Source organism: Vigna unguiculata, chromosome 2, assembly GCF_004118075.2.
Source record: "Vigna unguiculata cultivar IT97K-499-35 chromosome 2, ASM411807v1, whole genome shotgun sequence".
Lineage (NCBI taxonomy): Eukaryota > Viridiplantae > Streptophyta > Magnoliopsida > Fabales > Fabaceae > Vigna > Vigna unguiculata.
In genome coordinates, this window is record NC_040280.1 from 2,283,450 (window position 1) to 2,293,874 (window position 10,425).

Sequence of the window (10,425 nt, forward strand, 5' to 3'; positions counted from 1 at the left end):
ACTTTGATTTCTTTATAAGAATTATATTCATAAAGTGTTTATTTTTTCATACAAATAAATAATGTAAAATTTATTGTTATATGATGAAATAAAATAGTAGCTATTAACTATAACTATAAAGTAAGAATTTATTTTTTTTAAATATCCTAATAAATATTTTCAAATTAGGTGTATAGGACTCGATATCCTAATAAAGGTAATACATCTTTTCATAGTGGCATAGTGCATCTTAGCCCATTATTATATACTGTGAATCAGGGCATGCATTATAAGACTACTTACCTTTGACAATTCAAGCAAGTAAAAAACTTGGCACGGTATCCCAATAAAGTTGATACATCTTGTCATAGTTTCAGCATGCATGTGATACCATTAATGATTACATTGTGTATGGCCATGTGTTCACGTATCTGTCACTTTTTCAAGTGGTCAAATTATGTATCTTTATTGGCACACTATCCCAATATCATTGACAAGTCTTATCGTAATGTCAGGGTTCATATGAGGCCATGTATTTAAAATATGCGTCAGCTTTTGTAGTGGTGAAATTAAATATCTTCCTTGGCACATTATCCCAATTAAATATCGGCCTTGGCACAACCCAATAAAGCTCACAAGTCTTGTCATAATGACAGGGTGCATGTGAGGCCATGTATTTGAAATATCCCGCAGCTTTTACAGTGGTGAAATTAAGTATCTTCCTTGGCATGCTATCCAACTGAAGGAAGTTAGTTTTATTTAAGGTTGTGGTTCCTTAGTTTGAAAGTTGTGGAGTGTTATAGTACAATAAGTAAAAAGGATTTTTTTTGAGGAGTTGAATGCATATAATTCCTTTAATGCTGCTATTGATTTCGAAGATGTGAAGGTTCTCCTTATGTAGAATTCCAAATGGGGTTACTCTTAACCATATGCGCATCATAATAAGAAGTCATTTGATGAAACCATTTGAGCCCCAACTAAGCCATTTGTGGTACCATGTCCCTCCTGAATTTGTTGAGGAAGGCATTGATGAGTTTCCTTTTATAAGGAATGAAGAAGATCTTCATCATGCCATTCAGTGACACTCAATGATGATCCCTACGACGACAATATCTTTTTATGTGAACTTCATGAAAGTTGAGAAGTGTGAGAACTTCGTTTGTATTTAGTTTTATTTATATCTTTTAACATGGTCTTTGAGATCATTAAACCTGCTGAGTTTATCTTAAGAAATTGTTGTTAGCGATTTACCAATGAAGCATTTGGAATGATTAAGTTTTTCCATTACTCATCTTTGAAATTGTGCTAAAAACGGTTCGCTCTTACAAACACAAAAACACAGCGTATTTCACATGTAATAAAATATTAAACTACATTATTATCCTTTTAATCACCGTAGTGGTGTCCAGTTCCACACCGTGGTCGACGCCTGTTTCTGGTGGGGTTCCTCCTTCGTTCTTCAAGTCTAGGTTGTTCTTGGTATGAAGGTTGTGGTTCCTAATCCTCCGCAGCTTGATGACCACCATGTGAAGGAGATAATGACGCTTCTGCATATGGATAGTTGACGTAGTAAACTAAGTCTTGTTGAGGCAGGTCAATACCTCTTAAGAAATTTGGAGTTTGGCAATTTGTATGCAACCACGGTTGTGCAGAAGGTGGTGTTTGAGCATAAGTTGCAAACATAGTTGGCATGCCTAGTTCTGAGTATGAATAAATAGAATTCCTTGTTCCATCCATACATCGTTGTGGAGGTGGAGTATTTAAGTCATGCATAGTCGCATCTGATTCAGTTGGAGGGACATATGTCGATGTCGATGCACTATTCATTCTAGAATCATTTAACATCTGTGGAATTGACCATATGGTTTAGTTGGAGGGACATATGTCGATGTCGATGCACGATTCATTCTAGAATCATTTAACATTTGTGGAACTGACAAATATGGACATGAGTTTGAAACATATCAGGACATGTACTCCGTTGTGTGCTGAAGTGGCCCAAGCATTAGTAATCCATTCAATGTTAGGTCACGCTAGTTTTTCCATACCTCTATCCATTGCGCATGTATAGTAACCCAATTCTCATTCTGTCTCCCCCTCATATATATTTTATGTAGATGATCAAGGTTGTTGTGTTTTTCAGAGATCTCTTGTGATAACCGAAATTGTAACTTCACCATGTCCGACTAGTGTCATTCAACAATGGCAAAAAAAATTAAAGTTGTGCATGACGTCCATAATGCTTGGTCCCGATATGCTTCAACATCAATAACATAGTCCAAACCCTCATAAGGAACCCAAATAACTACACCAATAATTGAAAATGTTAGTCAATTATTTAGCTTATGTTTATCATTATACAAATGTAAAACGTTACCTGATTCTATTGCATGTGGTCTATCCTTGCGTGGTATCTGACTAAATCATTGTGTGGGACATTTTTGTAGTCTAGTACTCGAACGTCGCTCCATTGACAAACTAACGCGAAAGTTGGTCGAACTCTTGAAATGGGTGCAATAAAGGGCATCTGAAACCATGCCCGTGATTGTAACAACGAAGCACATCCACCCATAGTCTTCGCACGTCGATCAATTGCTCTACACATCTCCCTATACAACATAGCCCAACATGTTGAACCCCAATTATATCTCCTGGTTATTTGAAGATTAGTCAAATAGTTCAAGTACATTAAATGTACTTTATTCCCAGTCTTATCAAGCATTAATACCCCTCCAATAAGTCCTAATATATAAGCTTTGGCATGTGCATGAATGACCTCAATATTTGAATTTTCATCTATAGGCAACAAATTTTCCCTTAACTATTTTAGTTTGATCATAGAACCAACAATGGACTCCCCCTTAATCGATGTTATACCTAACAAGGTATCATACATCTCGTCCCAATCCAACATAGTTGGACCAATGATAGGGGGTCCATCGACACAAAGCCCCAAATGAAGTGACACATCTTGCAAGGTTATGGTGAATTCTCCAGTTGGCAAATGAAATGTGCATGTTTCAGGCCTCCACCTTTCTATCAAGGCAGTCACTAAACCATGGTCAACCTTTAGATGTCTCAATTTAGCCACACCGCCAAATCATGCATCTTGTAGTACAGGCACAATACTTGGATGTGGTTCAGGCATGGAGTGACAGTAAGATGACACAATGCTCCCTTTTGTGTCCTAAAAAACCAAGTAACACATGTGACTATATAAAAACTTAGATGTGTTAATAATAAATGAAGTTCACATACCCGAGAAGCAATGTATGCAGCCTTGTGCTCTTGTTGTCTCCATAACAACATTTTGTTTATCTCTATATAGGTTTGTGTCAATACCAACAATTTAAAACAACAACTTTTAATCTTTATAGAAAATGCAAGACTTAAGCAAGAAAATGTTAGCCGTTGGATTATTGAAACAAATGCCACCCCTTAGATTGAGGTTGGTGCATTATCATGTTAGGGTGATTAATGTGAATCTGTCTACTTGCAATTTGGGCAATCATTCATGTGCAAAGATCTTTTCAGAATGACGGTGACTAAAGCTTTTATGATAGTGACTAAACAGTGCAGCAAAATAGTTTATTGGAAATAGTCTTCACAAAAAAATAAATAACACAATAACACTCATACTAATTTGGGGACCAATGTCCAAATAAGTGGAGAGTTGGGTTAGGGTTTTTGTACACATTGTTCACAATTTGCAAATTATGAATGACCATGTTCTTTGTACCCAATATGGAAAAAAAAAAATTAATTGGGGTCTTTATGAACAAAAATAAAGTCAATTGGTATTAGTCTTAACGGAAAAATATATGGCACCACCACTGACTCATATGTCGGCAACCATGTGGAAATAAGTGAGAAGTTGTGTTAGATTTTTTGTAGAAATTGTGAACACTTTTGTTACTTACAGACAAGATGTTTTATGTTGACAATATGGATAAAAGATTACATTGCATCCTTATCAACAACAAAATACTTCATTGGAGTTATATGATCCTATCCAGGAAAGAGTATGGTCGTTTCTGAATTTGAATCCTTAAGAGGCACGACACGAATAAATAAGAGAAGAACGCGAAAGAAGACAGAGATGGAGGATGCCACAATCTAGCAGATTGATAAGTCAAGTGAAGATTTGCCACAAAGATGTTCATCTTTGATAAGAACCGGAGGCCTAAGCCAAGAACAAAGAGTATCTTCTCTTTAATGAAATCAAATTCAATATGTGACTAAAAGTGTCCACAATAGTTTTTAATACCTCTATATATAGGCACATGAGTTTAAGAAAACCTAAGAACCCTACAAGAAGGCCCAAGCCAAAACATAAACTAATTTATAAAAGAAATCCCAAAGCCCAAAACATAGAACATAACTAATTTCTAAAAGAAAACCCAAAGTTCAAAAATATAAACTAATTTCCTAATAACCATCCTTCAAAAGTGCTCCAAGCCATGATCTTCATATCCTTTGAATTTCCACTTGCAGTTGGTTGTAGTATCAAGAGCCTTGAATATATTTGATTTTCCAATCTCTTGCTTCTTGCCCTTGTCATAGATCCTTTGAATTGTAAAGGTTCATCTTCAAGTTCTTCTTGCATAGAATCTAGGGATAGTCCTCTATCATAGTCTTAAAAAAAACATGATACAACAGCAGTAACAAACATGTGGGGAGCAATATGCAAATAATTGGGGAGGTGAAATGGAGTTTTTGCCCACAAAACAAGTACTTAGTAGTAAAAAAAGGCTGAAAAATGAAGTCAAAATTTGAACTTTTAGGATTTTATTTGTTGTCTTAATGATTTCATAGAAATCATATATAAACTCAATTTTATAGTATTTCATGCAATAAAGCCAATGGAATAATTTTCGAATAAAAAAAAAAATTCAAGGTTAGACAAAGTGCCCACAAAACATGTACTTAGTTTAAAAGGCTGAAAAATGAAGTCAAGATCATGACTCTTTGGATTTTATATTTTGTCTTATTGATTTGATAAAAATGTTATATAAACTCAATTATATAGTATTTCATGCAATAAAGCCAATGGCATAAGTTTTGGAGACTAAAAGAATTATTTAGATGCAGATAAATTGCCCATAAAATAGGTACTTAGTACTAAAAAAGGCTGAAAAATGAAGTCAAGATCATGACTTTTTGGATTTTATTTGTTGTCTGAATGATTTCATACAAATCATATGTAAACTTAATTCTATAGTATTTCATGCAGTCAAGCCAATGACATAAGTTTAGAAGCAAAAAAATTATTAAGGTGCAAATAAAGTGCCCACATAACAAATACTTAGTACTAAAAGAAAAGTTCAATTTAACACAAGAACTTTGTTACATTGCTTACACTTAACTCATTGATGGAAATTTACTAATAATCATAAATAAAAGTAAACAAATTATTTAAACTTCCCTAAACACATCGAGAACTAAGGTTTAGTCATCAACATTATTGTCTGCAGCTAAGTTTGTTGCATCCAAATTGTCACCTTCAGGAGGATGTAGGTTTACTAAAAGCTTCATTGGAAGATCATGTGGGAGTGAAAGGAAGAAGGCAACCATGTCGCGAACATCATCATCCGTAAGAAGCTGAATTGTTCCATATTGGTCCCATCGTCCTAACATAGGCTTGTGAAACCATACATATTTTACCCTTCTTCCCTGACTGCAGCAACGATAGCTTACAATTTCTTCCTTCAACATCTGTAAATTCATAGTAGTTGACACATAAAAAGCACAATTTATGCGACCTTCGTAGTTAACAACAACTAGAAAACTATTGTGAATGTTATTTTCGTGATGGATCACCATCCTTGTTTTGCTAATAGCCAACTATGATTGTGAACTAAAATGAAATAATAATATATAAGTGCCTTTGTTGACGTGGTAAACTTAAATAAAGCCTAATTGAAATCCATCGTGCAGTGTGTATATCAACATTAATCGTCTACCTCCAAGAATTTATTTTGAATGAAACTATTGAAGTTGATGTCACATGATGACAATGACTAAAGTTTGCTACTCGTGGGTAGTGGTGCCTTTACTTTGAACATAACATATCACATGCCACATAATTAAAGCTGCTAGACATAAATGGCAATGACTAAAGCCTGCTAGTCATGGTCAGTGGTGCCTTTAATTTGAACCTAACATATCACATGCCACATAATTAAAGCTACTAGACATAAATGGCAATGACTAAAGCCTGCTAGTCATGGTCAGTGGTGCCTTTAATTTGAACCTAACATATCACATGCCACATAATTAAAGTTGTTAGACATAGTGACAATAATTAAAGCCTGCTAGTCATGGGTAGTGGTGCCTTTAATTTGAATCTAACATATCACATGCCACATAATTAAAGCTGCTAGACACAATGACAATGACTAAAGTCTGCTAGTCATGGGCAGTGATGCCTTTAATTTAAACCTTACATATCACATGCCACATAATTAAAACTGTTAGACACAATGACAATGAATAAAGCCTACTAGTCATGGGTAGTAGTGCCTTTAATTTTAAGCTAACATATCACATGGCACATAATTGAACCTGGTAGACATATTGACAATGACTAAAGCACAGACCACTAAAAAAGATTTTGGATTCTTATGTAAAGTGGATCTAAATCTTGTGCGTTCACTTATTCAACTTTGAATCTGAACCATTAACCTAAACAAACAAAAATTGTCATTGATGTATCCCACGCTAAGCCATTCAGCCTATAAAAATGGCCTTCATCAATTGCTTGATCAATCTAATCAAGTCAGTGCCATATCACTCCTACCCCCCAACGAGATCTACAACATTCACTGTGTTGGTGTACTTCAATGGCAGCATCTATGTTGAAGATTACTATTCTGATAAATACATTAGCTCCAACACGGCATGGGTGACCATAACAAATACTATGAGTATGTCCCAACTTAAGTAGGCAATCCTGAACCACTTCAATGGTTTGACGTTACACGAATACAAAGTAGACATACGTTACAAGTTACCAATCTTCATATCTGGTGACATTACACATTACCGATCTTGTGTGATGTGTGGAGATGACAACGTTGAGTCCATTTTTTTATATGGGAATGACAAGAGCATGCCATCTTCCAGTTGAGATAATGGCCTTTATTACAACAAGGCATTGGAATGTAACCCTTGATGATGTTTATTTTAAATTTTCCAATAACTTAAACATGTCCCTCAACTTAGATTGAGATTTATAGTTTCTTCTTTATAGTATTTATTTTTATTTATGGACTTTTGCTTCATCGATGTGTATGCAGATTTTAATTTGAATGCATTTTAATTTGTTTAATGGGGGGTGGTTAAATGTAATGTTCATTTCGTGATACATAAACACATAAGATTTTATTCTTCTGACATGAAAACATAACATGTACTGCTACTAGCATGATCACCTAAAATGTAGTCAAGTCACATGGTTCATAAGAGATCTTGCCATTCAAATGGGTACATAAGAGGTCGTGTCAGTCACAAGGGAACATAATAATTTGTGCACGTCACATGAGTACATTAGAGATCGTGCCAGTCACATGGGTACATAAGAACTTGTGCCACTCACATTATAACTTTAATTTGTAGTATAAAAAGTCACATTCACCATCACATTCTAAACTCACAAATTCAATTTTGCAATTTCTCCTTACTCTAAAAACTCAATTCGAAAGTATTGTTCAACTACAAATTCAAATGGAAGAAACAATGTTTGTTTGTGTATACGATGATGGAGAAATCGCCAGTGACCCTCAAACTGGTATCTTCTTTGCATCTATAAAGACAATCATGATCTACATCCATAGATGTTTCGGGCTATTCAAACTTATTCACATAATAATGGACAAGGAAAACAGAGATGAAAGGGATGGAGTTCCATTGATACACTTCAAGTTTCCTACTAAAGTGTGTGGCCAACATGTCACGTACACAACCACTTAGATTCAAGATGACGACGACTTGGATGAGGCTTTTGACATGATACAAGCCACCCGAACTGTTACATCTATTAAACTCTACACCACCTACAACTTAGGTATCATACCTTCACAACCAAATTCTTTAACACATTTTCATGCACATGATCCACAACCAAACACCAAAGCCACACAAGAACCATTTGACCTTAACACTACCTATCTAGGGAAATGGGGGCATGATATACAGTCATATACCGAACTACTAACCAATCTGTTTACCTCAAATATTTTTCAATCACCCGCATATCATAACACCCAAACGTTCTCTCCTCCAACTAATGTAGAAGTTCAAAATTTAAGTCTACCTACAACGTCCTTAGACCCGTTTAGTAAGGATGAGGACGAAATACTATTTGATCAACCTGATGACCATGACCAAAACTTAGATGTCCACCCTTTACAACAACAACAACCTCATATACATGTCCCTTATAACCCACCACAACACTTCGAATTATATGAAGAATACAACCAGACCCCACACGATGAATTCCCAAATGCATTGCATGACAACTTTGAGCATGATGTTGGTACACTGACCCAAGGAATTAGGTTCCAAACAAAGGAACAACTTCTAATGCTTTAAACAGATACCACATAACAAACCATTGCACCTACAAAACCACACACTCAAACACAACAAGGTTGGGGTGTAATGTGTACAACAGGTGTGTGCTTGGAAATGTCAGGTAATATTACGTACAAGGAACCAAGTGTGGGAAATCAGAAAGGTTGAAGGTGTCATGTGCCACACAACTCATAACGCAAGACCACAAACACTTAGGCTCAAGAATAATATCTCAACATCTAAGACAAATGGTGGAGTCAAACCTATCCACACCAATTGCAACAATAATTTCTTCCATCCAAACCTCTATGGGATATAACACAACCTACAGAAAGGCATGGTTGGCGAAATAACAAGCAATTGTAGATGTGTATGGAAACTGCGAACAGTCTTACAACCGATTGTCGTGCCTATTACAAGCCATGCAAACTTGTTTGCCTGGCTTTGTATACTAGTTGAAAACCAGTCCAATTACAAATGGGGAGGAGGTCCTAGAAAACCAACAACACTTTCGAAGAGTGTTCTGGACATTTAAACCATGCATTGATGGCTTCCCATTTTGCAAACCAATAGTGCAAGTGGACGGAACCTTCCTTTACAGAAGGTATAGGGGCACCCTTCTAGTAGTTGTTGCACAAGATAGGAGAAATAACATTTTCCCGATGGCATTTGCTATAGTAGAGGGTGAAACGGTCGAAGCTTAGTCTTTTTTCTTAAAAACCTAAGGATGCACGTTACGCCTTAACACATTTATGTTTAATGTCAGACTGCCACAATTCAATCAGTGCAGCATTCAACTGACCCAGTAGTGGCTGGACTGAAGGAAACTGCGTGCAGATGTTTTGTATTCGACACATTGCACAAAATTTTACAAAAAGATTCAAGAATACAACTCTGAAAAAGGACCTCATCAACATGGGTAAGTTATTACATGTAAATTTGTCTTTTTCATTTTTTTTGGCTGTTAATTATTCACCCCCATTATTAGAAAATAATTTTTTCTTATCATTATATTTGTAGCATACGCATTGACGGAGCCACGCTACAACTACTACTACAACATCATTAGAGAAGACAACCCAGAAGCAGCAACTTGGGTAGACCAAATTCCAAGGGAGCAGTGGTGTCTTGCATATGATCAAGGAAGAAGGTGGGGTCACGTAACAACAAATTTAGCTAAAGCAATAAATTATATCCTGAAGAAGACAAGGAATTTGCCAATTTCATCCATAGTATTGGTCACGTACACCAGGTGCAACACATACTTCACGAAAAGAGGTAGGCAAATAATTGCAATGGTGAGTGATAGTCATGTGTACTCTGAATATGCGACTAACTTCCTACAAGATGCAAACTCCAAGTTAAACACACACTATGTAAATGAATTTGATAGAAATACCACAAGATTCAGATTGGAGGAGATGGTAAATCCCTGAGAAGTACGTCCTACAGGAAAATTTGTAGTCAGATTAGATGAAAGGTGGAGCGATTGTGGAAAGTTTCAAAAAATCCATCTACTATGTTCACATGTTATTGCAGCTTGCAAGCATGCACATCACGACTTCAGCATGTACATAAGTCCCCATTATAGGCTGAATGTCATCATGAAAGTATATGACAATTTGTTTGGCGAGTAAAGACATGAAGAATATTGGCCACCATAGGGCCACAGGTTTGGCCTCATCCTGCCACAAAAAGGAGCGAGGAGGGTCGTCTTAAATCAAGTAGAATTAGGACTAAGATGGACATTAAGGAAGGAAGACAATCAAGAAAGTGTTCCTATTGTAGAACTGAAGGACACACAAGAAATCATTGTCCTAACAACCTTGCACTTAGATGATCCACATCGAACTACTTACTTTATGTTGT